Here is a 20,815-nt window from a genome sequence, read left to right as displayed (position 1 = left end):
ACCACTACTGTGGGCGTTATGTGTAAGGGGTACTATTACTGTGCAGCACCACTACTGTGGGCTTTATGTGTAAGTGGTACTATTACTGTGCAGCACCACTACTGTGGGCGTTATGTGTAAGGGGTACTATTACTGTGGATAACGGACAATGGGCCAAATTCATGCAGAAATCGCTACAAACTACAACTGCATTCTGTAGCAGGCGGCACAGCACAGGTCAAGGCAGCCCTGCATGCCATTTCCGTTTGCTAAAATTTGAGATCATATCACAGAAATGTGAATTCTTTGCTGAAAAGCAAAGCGTTTTGCTATGGGTACTGCCCTACCCTTTTGCTAGAGGGTAGGGCCTGGGCAGCATCCTGCCAGCACCCCCATTCACTGCAGCCACCCTCCCCCACTACACAGCGGCGGGCCGCAGGTCCTCCGCAGCCCGTTTTGGGGCGTGGAGCGGATGACACACGCATGCAGCAGTAGATCACACATGTATGCGGGAGGCATCTGATATACTGTCATTTCTAAATCATTTCTAACACACAAAGATTAACTATCCGCACAGGATCCTCATCTATAGGAGGAGAAAAGGGTGGACCCCCAATTGGTACAATGACTGATGGAATATCAATTTAGTATCGGGGGTGTGCTACCACTGGACATAGGGATTGGAGCATATACAATAAAGAGAAAGAGTATGTCCGTGTGTGATGCACCTACTTAAACTTACACGAATAAAAAGTAACTTTTATTACTGATTTATTAAAGAAAGCGAAATATAAAAACACACATACAACAAATACACACTGTGTTAAAAAACGGTGGCTCTCTGATCCTATAAATGGTACTAATTGACCATAAATACAGATACAGAAATATGGGGCCGCAAAATCTTTATAAAGTAGTGAAATATATCAGTGTAATGTCACTGTATGTTCGGCCACGTTCCCTAAATAGAGGCGCACTGTGTAGTTATTCTCAATCAATTAGGATATGTTAATTGACAGATAGTACTGGAAGTCTCAATAAATGATGATTAAAGTCTGCCTGCACTGCTGTGTGTCACAAACTGTAATCCAAACAAATGTCGACAATGAAGTCGTCACTTTAAGGAATGTCGACTCTCAAACAAATATAGAGGCTGGTGACTGTAACAGTGCGCTAAAAATATACGCACCTGTCACCAAATAAGCCTAGTTTGGGGTGACAAACCAAGGTGTGGACTGTCAATAATAATTCGCAGTTTGCTCGGAACACCTTAAGTGATAGACGATAATTTGCAACAGTCTAACAGTTCTTATTTGATCTCTCAATTACCCAAAGAAACGGGAATGGTATGGAGATAAGTAATGTAGTGGTATAGTGACCACTCATGGGAATGAACCGAATTTCATCCCATGAATTCGGTTCATTCCCATGAGTGGTCACTATACCACTACATTACTTATCTCCATACCATTCCCGTTTCTTTGGGTAATTGAGAGATCAAATAAGAACTGTTAGACTGTTGCAAATTATCGTCTATCACTTAAGGTGTTCCGAGCAAACTGCGAATTATTATTGACAGTCCACACCTTGGTTTGTCACCCCAAACTAGGCTTATTTGGTGACAGGTGCGTATATTTTTAGCGCACTGTTACAGTCACCAGCCTCTATATTTGTTTGAGAGTCGACATTCCTTAAAGTGACGACTTCATTGTCGACATTTGTTTGGATTACAGTTTGTGACACACAGCAGTGCAGGCAGACTTTAATCATCATTTATTGAGACTTCCAGTACTATCTGTCAATTAACATATCCTAATTGATTGAGAATAACTACACAGTGCGCCTCTATTTAGGGAACGTGGCCGAACATACAGTGACATTACACTGATATATTTCACTACTTTATAAAGATTTTGCGGCCCCATATTTCTGTATCTGTATTTATGGTCAATTAGTACCATTTATAGGATCAGAGAGCCACCGTTTTTTAACACAGTGTGTATTTGTTGTATGTGTGTTTGGTACTCTTTACTTAGAAGGGCGCCCACGATTTTGATCGTGGGCATCGTTAGTAAAAAATCTCGGGCATCTCGGGGATTGAATGCACTAAAAAAATCGGGTGCGATCAACCGACGAGATGCCCGAGATTTCCCATAGGGAACAATGTTAAATGTCTCAATTGACCCAATTTTCCTGTTCAATGCCTCAATTGACCCGATTTTTCCATAGGAAACAATGTTAAATGGGCCACAGAGGCCAAATAGGCACCCTGAAGTGTATAATGGCCACCCGAATTGTTAACGCCACCCCACGATCAACGTCAACCCGATGCGTGGCGAGCGCAGCGAGCCCGCGAGGGGCGTCGGTACGCGTCCTACGACCTTTTCATACCCCCACTATCCACGTCGGCGTGGAGTTGAGAATAGAAAGTGTGGCGAGCGCAGCGAGCCACCGAGCCCGAAGCGTGGCGAGCGCAGCGAGCCCCGCGAGGGTACGCGGACAGCTGTGAAGCCCGCGAGGGGACACGGATACCTGTGAAGGTATCCGCGTCCCCTCGCGGGGCTCGCTGCGCTCGCCACGCTTCGGGCTCGGTGGCTCGCTGCGCTCGCCACACTTTCTATTCTCAACTCCACGCCGACGTGGATAGTGGGGGTATGAAAAGGTCGTAGGACGCGTACCGCCGCCCCTCGCGGGCTCGCTGCGCTCGCCACGCTTCGGGTTGACGTTGATCGTGGGGTGGCGTTAACAATTCGGGTGGCCATTATTCACTTCAGGGTGCCTATTTGGCCTCTGTGGCCCATTTAACATTGTTTCCTATGGAAAAATTGGGTCAATTGAGGCATTGAACAGGAAAATCGGGTCAATTGAGACATTTAACATTGTTCCCTATGAGAAATCTCGGGCATCTCGTCGGTTGATCGCACCCGATTTTTTAGTGCATTCAATCCCCGAGATGCCCGAGATGGGCGCCCTTCTAAGTAAAGAGTACCGTGTGTTTTTATATTTCGCTTTCTTTAATAAATCAGTAATAAAAGCTAAATCATTTCTATCAGATGCCTCCTGCTAGATTATCACATGTAAGCATCGCTAAATTCAAAAACCTGAATCAGGTCCAAAATTAGGTTACAAAAATGTGTACCCTACCCAGAATCCGATAAATGCAAAATAATCATTGTTGTGTTTTATTTCCAGGTAATTTGGGATCTGAGTAAGTAGTAATCGGTCTCCAGTGTATTTGCTCCGGGGACCAATGGTTCGGCTCTGCGCATGCATATGGGCAAATATACGCATGTGCGGGGCTACTGTGCGAATTACTTTGGCGACTGTCACCGAGGCGTTCCCAGACACTGGGGCTGGCAGGGAGTGGACAGGGGGGATGCGCATGGGACGCCCAACGTTGTCTGGGGGTACCCACAAAATGGTAAGTGCGTCCGTCAAATGATATCTCCCCTGTACTCTCGTTTGCAAATGCATGTGTGAGTGTACACATGCATTTGCATGCTGCCGCGTATATTCGCTGGGCAGGTGTTAGCCCGCTTGCTTAGCAGCAAAAGACCGTTGCTTAGGGAATGATGCTGAATTCTCTAAATTACTGTAAATAGTCATGTTTGACAAATAACCTTTTGTACACTACATCTCCCATAATTCTCAGCCAGCAAGCTGCACAAGCAGGCTCAGGCTGGCCTGGCGGGGGACCAGGGGATTCCCCGGTGGGCCCCATTGATTTTAAACTCAGCCCACTTTTAAAGGGGGTGGGGCCTTCCCCCTGACATGTCAACGGTAGTCACTAGACAGTGGCATTCTGCCATAGGCGTGCGCAAGGGGGAGTGCCGGGGGTGCCTAATGACCTGTACCCCCCTTCGCACTTGCCGCACAGCATTGCAGGTACGGTGTGCGTCACATGGGGCCACGCAGCCCGCGGACCCGCTCACATGCCAGTGCATAGTGATCCACAGCAGGGATGAGGGACCGTTGGCGCCACACAGTCCAGCCTCAGCACAGCAGCCAAAGCCAGCCAGCGCCACACCATAAGGCAAACACTGAAAGCCAGGTTTCAGCGCTGCTACCAGAGTACTGAGGAGCAACAGGTCAGACAGTGAATGTGCTGTTTTATATGTGGGGGACCTATGTGCTGTACTATTATCTGAGTGGGGGGACATATGTGCTGTACTATTATTTGAGTGGGGGGACCTATTTGCTGTACTATTATCTGAGTGGGGGGACCTACTATGTGCTGTATTATATGGTAGGGTCTATGTGCTGTATTATTATCTGTGTGGGGAGAACCCATGTGCTGTACTATCATCTGAGTGGGAGGACCTATTTTCTGTACTATTATCTGAGTGGGGGGACCTATTTTCTGTACTATTATCTGAGTGGGGGGCCTATGTGCTGTACTATTTCCTGTGTGGGGAGGACCAATGTGCTGTATTATACGTGTGTGTGTGTGTGTGTGGGAGGGGGGGCTATGTGCTCTACTATTATCTGTGTGGGGAGAACCCATGTGCTGAATTATATGTGGGGGGACCTATGTGCTGTACTATTATCTGTGTGTGGAGGACCTATGTGCTGTATTATCTGGGGGGGGGGGGCTATTTGCTGTATTATCTGTGGGACCTATGTGCATTATTATCAGGGTGGGGGGTTTACGGATCAGATGTCATACACCTGCTATTTTGGGCCAATTTCGCCCGATTATCGGCCCAAAGTGCCGAAATCGGATTAAATTGGCCCAAAATCGCATAGTGTATAGCCACTCCTCTCTGGTCAGGTGACCACACCCCTTCAAAAAGACCACGCCCCTTGGTGGGCCCCAGTGAATGCATTTCCCTGGTGGGCCCTTCATGCCCCAGTCCGACACTGTGCACAAGTTTACATAATGGGTCATGGAAAGAAGTTTGTCAGTTCCCTGCTTAACTATTGGATGAGGCGGCCTGGAAAACTTCTACTTCATGTTGTGACTTCAGGGTATTGCGCACAATCTCACAAATTGGGACCTGCTGTGTATTTTTCACTTTGAAAGTGGCAGTTTCATTATAGGAAACATTTGAAATTGGAGCCTGCAGGGCATAAAAAAACTTTCAGAAAATTTCAGTATAAAGGAAATCCTGGGGATGACATTCTTAAACTGGACCAATCACAGTCAATTAACATTTTCTGAGCACATATAAAAGTACCTATATATCATGCTAGCAGTTTGCTATAGTAGTAGTAGTGTGTATGAAGGCAAAATATGCATCATTTTCTTTCTCATTCCTTCCTCAAACTCATATCCATATGAGAAGAAATTTTAGACAAAAGAGACCTACTACCGCTATAGCTTTAGGGTAGCTATGTATGTGTAATTAACCTCCTGCATCTTTTCTGCTTATAATACACTAGGCAAGTATGTATTTGATGTTTTGAAAACACCAGCAGGTTTTATATGAAACGTCTGTCAATGCAAAATGGAATTCAAGAAAATCTGTCACATGTACATTAACCAGATAACTAAACAAGCCATGTATACATTTATATATATGCACTACATAAATAACTGGTAATAAAGAAATAAATAATATTGGGGCAGATGTGTTAAGCCTGGTAAAGAAATAAAGTGGAAACAAAGAAGAAGGTGATAACACACCAGCCAATCATCTCTTAACTTTCATTTTTCAAACATAGCTGATTGGCTGAGGTATTATCACATTCCCTCCAACTGTACCGATTTAGCCGGTACAGTACTGTCTTTAAACGGTCTGTACCGGCTAAATCATAGTGTACCGAATGTACCGGTTTTAGGCAACCCTACGCTGGTGTCACTGAAGGCGCGGGCAGCACAGGAGTGGATACAGACGAACTGGTAAGACCAAGTGGGGTGTCTTGGGGGGTGGATGACTGCTCCCACTATAACACTACTTCTGCTCTTCGTCTCCTTTTCCTGAACGTAACTTATACCAGTAGTCGCATCTGCGTGAAACGTGAATCTCCTGTTGCGAACTACAAGTCCCAGCATGCACTGCTGGCCACTTGGAGCCTGGTAGCAGCTGGGGATCCACTATAGCGGTGCTGTTATGGAACAGCAGATGGGGAACTGCAGAATATGACAACCGATGCTGGGCCGGCTTGGCTGACCGGGGAGATGCCCATCTGTATAAATAAGTTTGTATAACACTGACAGTGCTGCAGCCAGTGGTAGCCGCCTATACGCTCTGCGGCTAATCACAGTGCAGGCACTGCAGCCAATCATAACACAGACACTGCGGCCAATCACAAGCAGCACATCGGTCTGGAAAGGAATTTAAATCGTGCCCGCCTCATGCGACAGATGAAGTGCGCGAGCGGCAGCACAAGCAACGGGACCGGGGACACCATCAGCATAGGTAACATGGGTACATATAGCCATGGGGTGTAGTAGTTGGTGCACAGTACACATTCAGAAAGGGGACTTGGCTGCACCCTTTTTCACATGACCATTCCCCTTTGTTAATGGCCACGCCCTCTTTCTGAATGTGTACCGATTTCTTATATTCAAATGTTGGAGGGTATGTTATCATCTTCTACTTTATCTCCACTTTATCTCCACACCAGGCTTAATACATCTGCCCCATTGTGTGTTATATCTATATCTTTTATGCCTTATTCTCTTCCTTTACATATTTTGTTTTCTGGATAGATGGGAATCTTTTGTTTGTATTATGTCCCATACATTCTAGCTGATCCCCGCATATATATATATATATATATATATATATATATACACGCACACAGTATATAGCATACACACTTGCTGTGGTGACTGGTGTGAGAGACGACGGGGTGGGACCAGGGGCTATGCTGCAGCCACAGGTTCTCACTTGTCTGTACAGATAAGGGAGGGTGTCGTTAACAATATGGAGTGTACACACTAGACGAGATAGTAAAATATATCATTCAGAAGGGCCCGTCTGAGCGATATCTTTCACTATATCATTAAGTGTGTATGGGGCTTTAATGAGGGTAAACAACCTCTTTAAACTAATAGGAGATTAGCTGAGAAATGTATAAGTGGCATCAAAAAAGATAAGTAAGTGTTCTGGACATGGCCATTTTAAGAGAGAAGGAAGCACGTGAGTTATGGGTTTTCCTGGGGCAGTACAAACCTACCAGGGTAGAGTTGTTCTGCCCCAGAAATACTCACCACTGAATGGGCTGCCAGTTTGTCTTCTTCTACAGCAGCCCCTTCTTCCCTGGGGCTGCTCCTGGCTTCGGCTGTCTGCAGCCACTCTGTGAGGTTCGGGGGGAGCTCGGATGCACTCGGGCATTGATGTATTTGTTTGCCTGAACTCCCAAATGCTCCAGAGTGGCCCGCACTTCCCCAAGCAGGGCAGGTGTGAATGGTGGTGGGGGGCAGTGGCAGTGGAGCCCCAGTGATCCGGGAGGGATGCGGGGGAGGGGGTGTGCAGATCATGGTTTGCCAGTGGTGCACAGCTGGAGGCACCACTGGTGCACACATACTTATCAGTGGCATGCCTGGAAATGTTCTGGGAGAGCGTGCTCCTGCAGTGCATACCACCGAAGTGGTTAAAGCCCCCCACTCTCTGCCTGCAGCGCTGTAGAGTCTGAGCATTAGAGGACTCAGACTCTAATTGGCATCCGCAGATCTCTGGGAAAATTGCAGCTGTGTCATTTTCTCTGTGATCGCTACAGTGCTGCTATCATTGGTGCGAGACTGGAAGAGAAAGTATTGAAGAAATGATGCAGCATGTGCAGTGTGGACCTCACCCATTATAAATATGTCATTGGTTCTGGAGTACACTCCTATTCACACAGGCTAGCAATAAAGCCTATGTGATCCCATTAGTCCAGAGATGGACTGCGGCCGTAAAAGATTCTGGTGGCCAAGGAGAGCGCAGGAGCATACTGACCTACTTTGCTGTCCCCTCCGCTAAAAGGAGGCAGCCTGGTCAGTGCATAGACGGAAAGGTGGGCTGTTCAGTTATACAGTTTAGAGAACTTACATACAAAGCCATAAACCAAACTACGCCAACATACATCTCTTCTCTTATCTCAAGATATCTTCCAACCCGACCTCTACGCTCCTCACAAGATTTGCGTCTCACATCCACACTCATTCCTCGCTCCCATTCCCGATTGCAGGACTTTCTTCGGACTGTACCCACTCTGTGAAATGCCCCCCCCCCCCAGCACAAGACTCTCCTCCAGTCTCCAAACCTATAAGCACTCCCTGAAAACTCACCTCTTCGGGCAAGCTTATCAAATTCCAGAACCAGCCACTTAACCTTCATGTACCACTCCTACCTAATCACATCCCCACTATACAGTCCACACATATCCACTCTTTTCTTCACATTTTCCATCCTCCTGACCCATGGCCAAACTGCTGCGTCACCGTATCTTACAGCACACCAGGAACCTTTGCATTCTGGTGGACTTTATGCAATAAAGAATATATATTCTTATGTATCAATGCCTATTTCCCTGTAGATTGTAAGCTTGCGAGCAGGGCCTCATACCTTTGACTGTCTGTAATTACCCAGTTTGTTGTATAAATGTCTCCTTTGTAAAGAGCAAAGGAATATGCTGCGCTATATAAGAAACTGTTAAGAAAATAAATACATAAGTAAACAGAGAAACTGTCTTTGCATAGTAGGGGATGGGGCGACAATTATGAATCATGCCATCAGCAGTGGCACTCGGGGGGGGGACATGGGTTTTCTGTACCTGGGCTGGATGTGATGGAGGGCTTGATTGGGGCCTGGTTTGCTGCTTCCAGGGAGCCAGGTAGGGAGACAGATAACTATATGCCGCTACAGAAGCCTCTCTCCCCAGCCCATGCTGCTCAGTGCCGTACTGCAGAAAGAGGCAGCTCCAGCATGTCCTCTCTCTCCCTGCACATCCCTGCACAGGTGTGTGATCACACCTGCACCCTGCCATCTACCAGATTAGACACCGACATCCCCTTGCATGGCACATCCAGCCACTTCATGCCCACACAAAATAAGTATTTTTTATTAATAGGAGTCTGGCCATGCCCCTCCATTGGCCAGCTGATGTGCTGCATTTCAGATGGAAAGATGCAATCAAACACGTCATTAAATAATGGTAAGGTGCCATAATTGCATGACAAATCATGTAGTGTGTATCCAGCTTAAATATCAGGAATTTCAAGTCATTTAGGAAGGGGAACATGTTTGCTGCTGTGCGTCCTTGAGAATGGTACCTAACATAAGAATATTTCTGCAATCACTTTAAGGAGCCACAAAATAAAATCCATATAAATATGTTGCCCTAGACACAGGTTTACACAAAAGCCCAGACATGACAGAACAATGGGGGCCAAGATCAAACAACACTACTGTATAATGAATCTCTTCTTATCAACATAATGCAGATAGTTTTTTTCAATGAGCAGGACATGTCTTCTATAAGGTGGGGATTATTGCAGTATGTACAGTATTTGGGATTTATATAGACAAGGCAGGCACGTATATACATTTTCTCTCTCCGGGACTCTTTTCCTATCCAGACTATTCCCACGATCGGCATTTATAGCTCTCCATGGTCCCAACTGCCACTTCTTCCTATGCACGTTGAATAAATAGCCTTTGATGACTAAAAATCTAGGAAAAATGGAGAGAGAGTAAGAATGTAAGTGACTCTTGACATGGGCTTGAAAGGAACATTCCTCACTAAGAGGCTGTGAGGCCCCTGAGCTCGGGCAGCCACGTATTATATTTTATTAGAACTGAAGTAAAAATGTCACAAGTGTTTGATAACCAAACACAAATTTTAGAGAGAGCTCACATTTGCTGTATTTATTTAGCATTGTTTATCTTGAGAAGAGGACATCTGATTTAGGTTCATAAAGTGGAAGAAATGAATCATTTATATGTGAAACTGTTCATACCAGGATCAGTGATGCTTTTAATGTTCATTTGTCATTAGAGTCCCCTTTGAGGTAGGTGAGTAAATCAGCCATACTTGGATTTCTAATGGTTCGTGAGATTTGAAATAAACCATAAAGGACAAGATTTTTGAACAAGGGATTTCTCTGACAAATGGTGAAGTGTAACGTAATGTAGGACTGTAACTGACAGAAACAAAAAATAAAGTAAAATGTAAATTTAAGCTTTTTTCCCCCCTCCATGAATGCTGCAGGCATGTCTTCCAGATGTATTCTGTGTTGCTTCACCGGATAATCACTTCTGTGGTAATATAACATATATGCGCACTGGTGCAGATGCCCGTGGGAACCACATTTTTAGGAACTTTCAATCAGGCAACTTAAGCAGGAGCCGGCTGGGTCAGGGGTCACTTGCCCTCCCTGGGCTTGTGCCTCTGAAGCTTCTTAGGAGGTAGGTAGAGAATGTTTCTCGGCCACTCTGATTGTGAATTACATAGTAAGGCAGCAATCTCTTTTTTCCTCACAGCCTGCGGCCAGACAGGTAGTTCTGTCAGCATGCTGATTGGTAGATGGCTGGAGATATTTACCAATCAGAGTGCTGACAGCCATTTGCTGTATGGAAGCATGTGAAGAGATGGAACAGGACTGCAGGAGGGGTACAATTATTATGTATTCCCTTGAATAGGTGGTTAGGGACCCCAGTTAATTGATTTGCCTAGGGCAGTGGTTCCCAAACTGTGTGGCGTGGCTCCCTGGGGTGCCTCAGGACCCTTGCAGGGGTGCCACAGTTTGGTGGTCCAGGACCAATTCAAATTATTTATGGTCAATTGTTTATGGATAAAACCAGTACTGGTGGCTGTCAATCATAAAATATGTGTACAAACAGAAGCCCCTTACCACATTACATGGCACATGACATATAAACACAATCTACTTAATTTTATATATTTTTTATTTTGGCCTAGGGGTGACTTGAAAAAATGTTGATACTCTAGGGCAGCGGTTCTCAAACTGTAGTTCCTGACCCCAAAGTGGGTCCCGACCTTCTCAGCATGGGGTCGCAACTCCATGTTACTGACCATCAGGCTGATGACTTTGCTAACATCAGTCAGTGATTCAAGGAGTCTGAAAAATCTGTTGAATTGTCTGCTATCTTAGACTCATTCCTTCATTTTGTGCCTCCAACATGCTGCCATGTATGTGCTGTCTGCTGACCACACATGTGACAAGATGACCTTCTGCAGTAACTTCCAGTCATTATTCTTATTTTCTGATGGGGTCCCAAAGCAAAATAGTTTGAGGACCCCTGCTCTAGGGTGAGGTGATTCAAAAAGACTGGAAACCCCTAGCCTAGGGTCTACAATGCTGTTAAGAAGGCCTTACACATAGACGCTGATGCATTTTATGTGATTTTGCACTGTGCCTTCTCCAGAATAGAGCAGCAAGCATGATTCAAAGAAAAATAGGGCTGTTGGATTACTACGACAGTAAAGGAGAAACAGTATCCATATGGCATCCATGCCCCCATGATAGTTTCATGAAGCAGAACTACACATGAATAGCAGATATTAAAACTGAGATATCCACCAATAACAAGAACACCACAACTATTTGCCCCTCCATGTTGGAAAGAAATCTCATGATGTATAGTTTCTGCATAAAATAAAGGAAATTATAAAAAATTCTCTCCTCCAAGGTGGCAGACATTTTTGGACAAGAGTATGGGGTGGTGAAAATAGCAAATTGGCACCTTAGAAGGTGCAGCTGTACTCAAATAATAGGAAATGACAAACAATTTAAAATAATAATTTTTTGTTTTAATAAAAAGGCAAAAATTACATAATTCCAGAAGTGCACTTCAATCAAATAATGACATCCAAGACATACAACATAAAACACATAAGTATAGAGAAGCAATAATTGCTGATATCCTTTGTGAGGCTTAAATGGCTTGTATTCAATGTCTATAGGACTTGATTTTGTATTGAGGCAGTGATGATAATTATATTTACCAGTCCCGCTTGGTGATGAGTGGGTCTCCTCTGGACATATTTGGTTAGGACACGGGTTTTTTTTTCTGAGCGCTGAATATATCCCTTCTAATCAGGGTGCAGTCCTCCCTTATGGTAGGGGTGTGCTCCAGGTGCTGTGTGTTCCATATTACCTTTCCCAATGACACAGAGTGGGAGACTGTATGCTGGTATGGTATATGGTGGTGTCCAGGCTGTATGGGGCTTCAATACGCTTTTCTCCACCTGTTGGATCGGTCAGCGGCTTCCTCAGATGAGGAGGGACATTTTCAGCAGATTCCATATAGACAACCAGACCCATTGGAATCTGCAGAGACCCTGCGCCCCTACAGTGCTGGCCCCCCAAGGCCCTGTTTGGGCTGCAGCGCAACTGTTATGCCTCTGACTCTTAAGGGGCATACACACAGAGCAATTTTGTGCTAATTTCTAAGCAATCTAACTAGACTTAGAACGTAAGAACAGACCGCTTCCTGTGTATGCCTCCAAGCAATGGCGATGCGCAGTCCCGGTATCGCCCTCTAGTTAAGTCAGTGCATGCAGTCAAAATCTTTGACTTGCTTAGCAAGTGACTGCAAATGGCTCTGTATGCACAGAATGAGCGATAGCGATCTACATCATCCTGAACCACTACCCTGTCTTTTTTTTTTTGCTTACGTAAAATCACTTAGCAAAACCGCTTAGCAATTTCACAGCAAAATCACTGCATGTGTATGGGCTCTCTATGGGCCATCTAGACACCGGGAATAACATTCTAGAACTTCTGTTCTGCAGACAGATATTATTGTATGTCACCATTATTACATTTTCATAGAACTTATGTTCTTCAGGCAAGAATGGGTATGGGTCATTGGGTCAACCAATATTAGATTGACATGCATTGGGTTGACCACTGAAGGTTGACATGGCTTAGGTCAACACATTAAATAGGTCAACGTGCCTAAGATCGACCTGGTTGAAAGGTCGACAAGAGCATTAGATCGACAATGGCTAGGTCGACAGTCAAAAGACCTTATGCATGTGTTGTCCTAATGACCCAAAACCGGCCCTAGACATAGGCAAGCGCCAGCAGCAGCCAGCAAGTCAGCGGGGTTGATCAGAAATGGTCGCGGGATGAGGGCTAGCATGCATGACAAGAAGTAGCAGGGCTGCAGCCCCCCCCAGGGAAAATCCGCCACTGTAGTGAAGCCAGATGCAGTTTGTGAGACTGAACTGGCTTCACTGTGACTGGCAGTGACTTTCTATTGGAAGTCTGACCTGCCAGTCACCAAGGCAATCCCATTGGGTGGTGTTCCCTCCCTCCAGGACGCCTTTCTGCGGGCTGCCGTACAAAATTGGCGATTACACATGCGCAGTACCTATATCGGTCCCAGTGCCTGTCATTTGTATTATACAGGCGCCTGGACCATGATTCCTTCTATGGGCTGGCATGTATGTACTGATACCTGCTGCTATCCCTCCTGTCCCATAAGTTTTAATGGGGGATGCGATGATGCCCAATGTACCAATATCCAAAGCATTCTGGATATCTGGGCCTGCAGCTACCGCCATTTTAGAATGGTGGTAGCCCATTGTAACCTATGGGCTACACACCGCACTGCCAGCCGGGCTGTCTGGTCAGTACAGTCAGCCGGGGTCAGCACTAACTTGTCTCTGCAGGAAGATGCATCCGGATGTTATGATCGCATATTGCGATGCATTCCTGGGGGGTAAGACCCCACCCAGATCGCATTGTATATGTGATCCTTAACAAATGGGCTCCTCTCTCCCTAAAATACATGGTAGGAGACAGAGCCCACCAAACCCAGGGGCGGCGGGCGGTGTTGCCATAGAAACAGTCACACTGGCGAGTATGATACATGGGGGAGTCCCATACAGCATCGGGCAGTGCTCCCTTTGAAACCTACCTCTGCCGTGAATAAATCAATGCTGTTTGATAAGCAACTTTAGCAACTTTACCCACTTCCACAGCACCGTTAATGCCCATTTAGGAAAGACAGACCGAGGCATACCGATATGGAGAATCCCTAAGTGCCTAAACATAATCCTGGCTTCCCATTCCCTTCCCACACTATGGGGGAGATGTATTAAGCCTTGTGAAGAGATAAAGTAGAGATAAAGTAGAAGGTGATAACGCACCAGCCAATCAGCTATGTTTGAAAAATGACAGTTAGGAGTTGCTTGGCTGGTGCATTATTCACTATATCTTCACTTTATCTCTTCACCAGGTTTAATAAATCTGCCCCTGAGTGCATTGTGTGCTGTGAGGCACCCCCCCCCCCCCCCACTCAACCCACTTAGCCTGGTACACGTCATATATCTTACCTCACCCAATACCCAAAGCATCCCAGGCGAGGGTGGGGTGCCCTGGCGCCCACCCGCTACACAGGGATGGGTGTGCTGGGGTCTGAGGGGTACCTGCGGCGCTGTCTGCAAGCCAGTAAGAGGGGTCCCTGCGGCACTGTGTAATAAGCTGATGGGTTCCCTGCAGTGACTTGGAAATAACTAGCGGTATCCCCCGGGCGGCGGCACGGGAAACGCTTCTGATTTTGAAAACACTGGCCGCACGCTGATTGGCTGAATGTCACCCAATCAGCGTGCAGCCAGTGTCTTCAAACCCAGCAGCGCTTCCCGCACCACCGCCCGGCGGATAGCGCTAGTTATTTCAGAATAGAATAGAATCCCTTTATTCGTCTCACAATGGAGAAATTTCAGTGTTACAGCAAGGTTCAAGTACAGATAAGAGTAGTAGTATAATAATAAGAACACACATAATAAGATAAGATCCAAACAATATAACTCAAGAATCTAGGAACATGCAGGTCTTCTTCAGACCATGACAGTTGTACATTCTAATTGCAGCCGGAAGGAACGATCTGCGATATCTCTCCGTTGAGCATCTAGGGTGAAGCAACCTATCACTGAAAGTGCTACACAGATCTGTCAAAACGTTTTTGAGTGGGTGTGAAGCATTATCCAATAATGATGTCATCTTGTTGATCATTCTCCTCTCACCCACAACCTCTACAGAATCCAAAGGCATTCCTAGGACAGAACTGGCCTTCCTTACCAGTCTGTTTAGTCTCTTACTGTCGGCTGTTGAAACACTGCTGCCCCAGCAGACCACTCCATAGAATATGGCCGATGCCACTACACAGTTGAAGAAGGTCTTCAGGAGCGCTCCCTGCACTCCAAAGGATCTCAGTCTCCTCAGCAGATAAAGTCTACTCTGCCCCTTCCTATACAGAGCAGCAGAATTATCAGACCAGTCCAGTTTATTGTTAAGGTGAAAACCCAGATACTTGTAAGTTCTTACGATCTCAATATCCATTCCCTGAATGCTCAAGTTCTCTGTACTCCCTATCGTCCCCATCTACGATAAGGCCCACAATAGCAGAGTCATCAGAGAACTTCTGTAGATGACAGGTTGATGAATTGTATGTGAAATCTGCAGTATAGAGAGTAAAGAGAAATGGTGCCAAAACTGTTCCCTGCGGCGCCCCTGTACTACAGATAATAGTATCGGACTGGCACTCCTTGGCCAAGTCACTGCAGGGCCCCTGCCAGCTTAATACACAGCACCGCAGGGACCCCTCTGACCGTGGCTTGCAGACAGCGCTGCAGGTACCCCCCGTGCAGCACAGACCCCCCTGCCTGCTCCTGCCAGCTCCGGTCTGAGTCTGCACCTCCGCTCACCTCCATCCAGTGGCCGGCGCCCTAGGCAAATGCCTAAAGCTGCCTAGTGGTGGCGCCGGCCCTGGATATATGGGGGCTGTACACACTGCACAACATGATGTAGGACAATACATTATATCCTTCCATACGTACAGTGAGGGGTTCAGGAGGCATGCATACAGTTGGGGTGAGAGCAGTAGCCAAGAAGCATGTGGGGGAGATGGTGGGAGACCACAGGAGGTGTAAGTTATTAGTTATTTATGTCAATTGATGGGTAGAGGCCTCAATGCATTGCTTTGCACAGGGACTTACAATTCTGTTAAGATGGCCCTACCGCTCAGCCTCTCACACTCACCTCACATGCGCCAGTGGTCTAATGAGGGAGAGAGGGAGGGAGAGTATTATTTCCTTCATAGATGCCTGTGGGAAATATGTATCTTTTTGTAAAGCTATAAATCTGGTTGTGGTTGGATACAGAGCCCCATCCGAGATAAGTATTACTTTGTGATGTCAAGTTCATTAGAGCATATACTCTTGGGGAAAATGTAATATGGTGTGAGAATCAGAAAATGAGAGATTTTTGTAGAGTTTTCCAACTTTTTTAAAGCGGCAATTGTTTAAACTGAAAAACAAGGTAGATTTTGCCTTGTACTTGATTGCTGCTTTAAATGAAAATGGAAAAACTCTCGTAAAATCTTTCACTTTCTGATTCTCACACCCTATTACATTTGGCCCTTAGGGTTTTTTCATGACCCCACAATTATATTGTTATTACAACCTGCAACTAAGTCCTCCCCCAGAGAACTTCTCATTCTCCCTGCAACCCACACCATGGCTTCAGTTATTTTTGAGAGAACTCAATTTCAAATGACCCTTCTCCCCACCAGACTTTCCCAGTTAATCAGCTTCATCATCCACTTATTGAGACAAATATGACTCTTTCCCATCTTGAACTCTAGTACCATCATGTCAGAAAACTTGTTTAGATTATTAAGGGTTTCAGTCAAAAATGACTTTTGATAAATAGCACAAGAGGTTTGATTTTTCTCATGTGAACGTCTTTGTACTCTGTCACATCCTCCCAGTGTTACTAAAATTGACTTATAAGTTCTGTGGGTTTATTGGTCTTAATGTCTGCACACACAATTCTCGATGACAAGATGAGGCTTAGTTGACATATGTAAAAACAAACATCTGACAACCAGAGATCTCATATTACTTTAATCTTCATCACACTGCAGTAGGATTGACATACAGTAGACTGTCAGACAAACAACTCAATTACTCCAATAAAGATGCTATTACCTGGTCATGCTACCCACCAATTACCTTCCAAACTACTCTGAAGGTCACCCTTCCTGGAGAGTAAATACCTAATAATCAACCCTATATTAGATACCCTAACAGACTGGTTTCAGATGTCTCTATGGCTACTGTATGGGAAGCACACAAGGCAACAATAACAAGCTGGATCATTAGCTACGCTTCCTATAATAAAAAAAGACAACTCAATAAGATCAATGGACTAATACAGATAAATAAGACAGATAAAGACCATAAAACAAACATAAACACTCTCACAAGAAACTTTTAATCAACTCATCAAAGCTAGATGGTAATTGAATGTCATATTACCTGCGAAAACAGGAGGAAAACTTTATGCTGGTTCAATCAAACGTTCTACTATAAATAGAACAAATCAGACTCTAACAAGCAGAAAGAACCCAGAGGCTTGCATGCTATACTTAAAATCTGTGATAAAAAGGGTAACATACATCATGGTCCAGGTCAAATCAATTCACTTGTAAAACTACTACAAGTCACTTTACAATCTAGCCTCTTCCAATTCAATTTACTCTAATCACTTGCAGCAAACACAGACATATCTTGACAGTTGTAATCTTCTAAAGATAGATTTGGATACTGCTATCCTGCTAGACAAAAATATCACAGAAGAAATAAGCATTGCTTAAAATACAAATAAAAGCTTAGTGCCCTGATGGATTTACTGCGACATTGTATAAAAAGTTTTGCTAAAATACCCCGATAATGAAACTATATAAAACTAAATGTGAACATTTGACAGTTCTATGCAGAGTTTCTCACAGCTAAAGTATTACGCATTATTCTGAAACTTGCAAATGCCAAATTTAGAAGTTGCAGTTGTTTTAATTATAGACGTATCGCCATGCTGTGTACTGGCAGACCTAGCAAACTATCCACACAGCATGCTATAGTATGTGTCATAGCGATTGCAATGCCGGCCCACGCTATCGCTTGGTGATTAATATCCAGCATTCTGATTATTAATCTCTTAACGGGCCTACATATGGGGAGATGCGGCTGAGCTAGATCACTCAGAATGCTCAGCAAGATCACACAGCACACAGCGCTGACACATCTGTCAGGGACAGTTTTCTCCGGTTAGAACACTGGCCCTGACCGGAGATTAAGAGATTAATCACCGGGCGATATCGCCACGCAGAGTCACGCATCACTACCTTCCTTACACACGGAGCGATGTAGGGGCATTTTCTAAGCGATCTAGTGAGATCACTTACAAAATGTCCCTAAATCGCTACGTGTGTAGGCCTTAATTAATCGCTGGTCAGGGCCAGTATTCTCAACGGAGAACACTGGCTCTGACAGATCGCTCAGCAAATCTCCCTGTGTGTATACTCCTTTAATATCTTAAAGCCAGACAACTAATGGTATATTATCTTTATAGATGAATAATATTGTTGTCAGCATCAGTGACGTCCTAAATTGGACGTCATCAACCAATACTTCCAGGTACAAATATAAAAATACTTGAAACAAAGTGGGTGGCATAGTCACAAAGTGTCAATTTATATTTTGAGGTCAAACCTGACGAAAAGCAGTGGTTTGCAAAAGCTGTTGCTTCATAAATATACCCCCTAGTGCATATTTATATATGTGTGTGTTTGGGGCTGATGTGAATAAATACATATTCTCTGTGCAATGCTGCAAATGTGATTGGCACATATACAATTATATAATAATATATAGAAAATAATATTATGATGGTAGATAAGAACAACATGACCCATTTAGTCTGCCTTCTAGTCCTAAACTCTCAGGTTTCATTATGTTATTTTGCAGCTTTATTTTTGTATGTTTAAAAAAAAAAATTATGTTCACCTGAAATATGGTCTCCAGAACTGAAGGCAGTATCAATGTGTGGTCTTATTGATGACCTACTGTATATGCTGGTATCTCAACCTGTATCTGCTATTAATATCTCTTTCCGTGTAACATAGCATCTGACTGGCATAACCAATTGCTTTGCTGTTCTGCCTACATATAATACCACTGCCGCTAAAACCTGGGATATTGCTGTGAAAATCCAGGTTGTGGCTCAGTGGATAGGGTCCCCCCTAAAACCTGGGTCCACTGACCTAGCAGTCCTTGCCGAGTAGTTACCAGGTTTGGTCCCGGGAAGGACTTGGGTAAAGCTCAGGAAGAATTTGGGTCCCATTTACTGCATTGGGACAGCCATATTTTTTCCATGCTTGGAGATGATGTCATCTCTGACCTAGATCGGTACCATGTTCCAAATCAAAAGTAAGTCCTGGGATTTTGGAGGAAAATGGGTATAAGCTCTCTGCAAATGTGACTCCTAGACTATTATTATATTTTATTTTTAAGTCACTACAAGTGGTTCCCAGCGCTGTACATATGGCACATATCAGAACAATACAGGGTACACAGAAGTTGACATTAAAGTAACTGAAAAACTAAAGCAGGGCACAGTTAGCACCATGATTATTGGTACACAATATAGCCGAGATGTAAGGAAGCAATGGAGTTATCTGTGTTCTACTCCTGGTAGTACTACTGCGGATATAGATAATTGCTGAGTAGGAGATACCTGTAATTGAAGTGAGCAAAGAGGGTTGTGAGAACAGGATGGAAGAGGTCCCTGCTCTAAGGAGCTTACAATCTACGCAAAGGGGGAGACACTTTTCCTCCCCAGTATTTTCCATATTTCGTCCCTTATCAGCTTTGGCTTTCTGAGTCCAAAGTGCAGTTGGCATTGTACTATAGTTATCAGACACTTAACCATTCCTCTCTTAATTACAATTTTCATAAAGTTTATATAACCCAATATAAAATGTTTAAAGATACCTACAGATACACTAGGGTGATTTACATGCAGTTTGCGCTATTTCATGCAGTGATCAATTGCACGAAAAGTTTCCAAATTGCATGTGATTAAAAATAGGTCCAATGCAATTCACGGTACCGCGCACATCACACTGGAGTCTGCAAGCCGCACCAGCTGCAAAAGCAATCTGTTTAATTGCTTCCGAGCTGGGCAGGCTTGGCTGGGAGCGCATATGATATATCGCAGGCGAACCTGTCGTCCAGGAAGGTTCTGTGAGGCTCAAGGTGGGACTGCAGGCAACTTCTTCGAGGAGAGTCGCCCTTGTGTATGCCAGCTTAACTCTTGACTATAAACACTTAAGAAGGAAATCATGACAAACCTACTTCTAAGTAACTTAATTCTGCATAAATAGATATGTCTAAATGGAAATAATTATATCTCCGATTAGGAAGATAAATGCAATAAAACAAATGCATCCTCTGTCTGTTATACATCCTACTGTACACTAATGTTCTTGATACAAAATAAATGAACAATGTGAATGTAACAAAGTTAAATGGAAGATAACACATATCATTCATAGTGGCCTGGATATGCTCATTTCATAAAAAAAGAGAAAAAAAAAGTAATAATGTTAAAAACGAAGTGCTCACCCAAACACTCTCAGATCATAATATATGGTTAAGTTGCAAAACATTAATCAATAATTAACATCTAAGTTTATTTAAAAGGTGCCGCAGATGTTGTCGTGCTGTAATTACAAATACAGTATATAACATTCATGGAAATAGTTTGAGCAGAATATAAGAGTGCATGATTAATGAAATAAATGACCAGTAAGGCACACAGACAAGAGCAACATACTGACTACATGTGTGAAGAATATTTATAAGCAGAGTAAACAAGAATGGACACAATTTCATAGACACATAGCAGTTGAGGTCAGATAAGTCTGTCCTTTAGTGACCAGATAGCATGAGACACACAGAAGTGTTTTGGGATAGGAAATACATGACAAGCATGAATATTACAGTTATGCAGAATAAAATAAATGGATACATTCTGGCCAAATCACATGACAAACAATAATTCAGTTTAAGACATGACAAGACATGCAAA

The 20,815-nt window shown here is 44.2% G+C and overlaps 1 long non-coding RNA gene across 1 annotated transcript in view; it reads right to left on the bottom strand.

Annotated features, from left to right (window-relative positions):
* Positions 1-9,130: 9,130 nt before the first annotated feature.
* Positions 9,131-20,815, bottom strand: part of LOC146062644 (uncharacterized) — a 62,666-nt gene continuing 50,981 nt past the window's right edge. The window contains exon 4 of the long non-coding RNA XR_014471440.1: positions 9,131-9,581. This is a non-coding gene — a long non-coding RNA (uncharacterized LOC146062644). The remainder of the gene's footprint in view (positions 9,582-20,815) is intronic.

The sequence above is a fragment of the Crinia signifera genome, chromosome 3 (assembly GCF_055691185.1).
Source record: "Crinia signifera chromosome 3, ASM5569118v1, whole genome shotgun sequence".
Classification (NCBI taxonomy): Eukaryota; Metazoa; Chordata; class Amphibia; order Anura; family Myobatrachidae; genus Crinia; species Crinia signifera.
The sequence above is the reverse complement of the archived record's forward strand: the minus strand, read 5'-3'. Positions and strand labels throughout refer to the sequence as shown.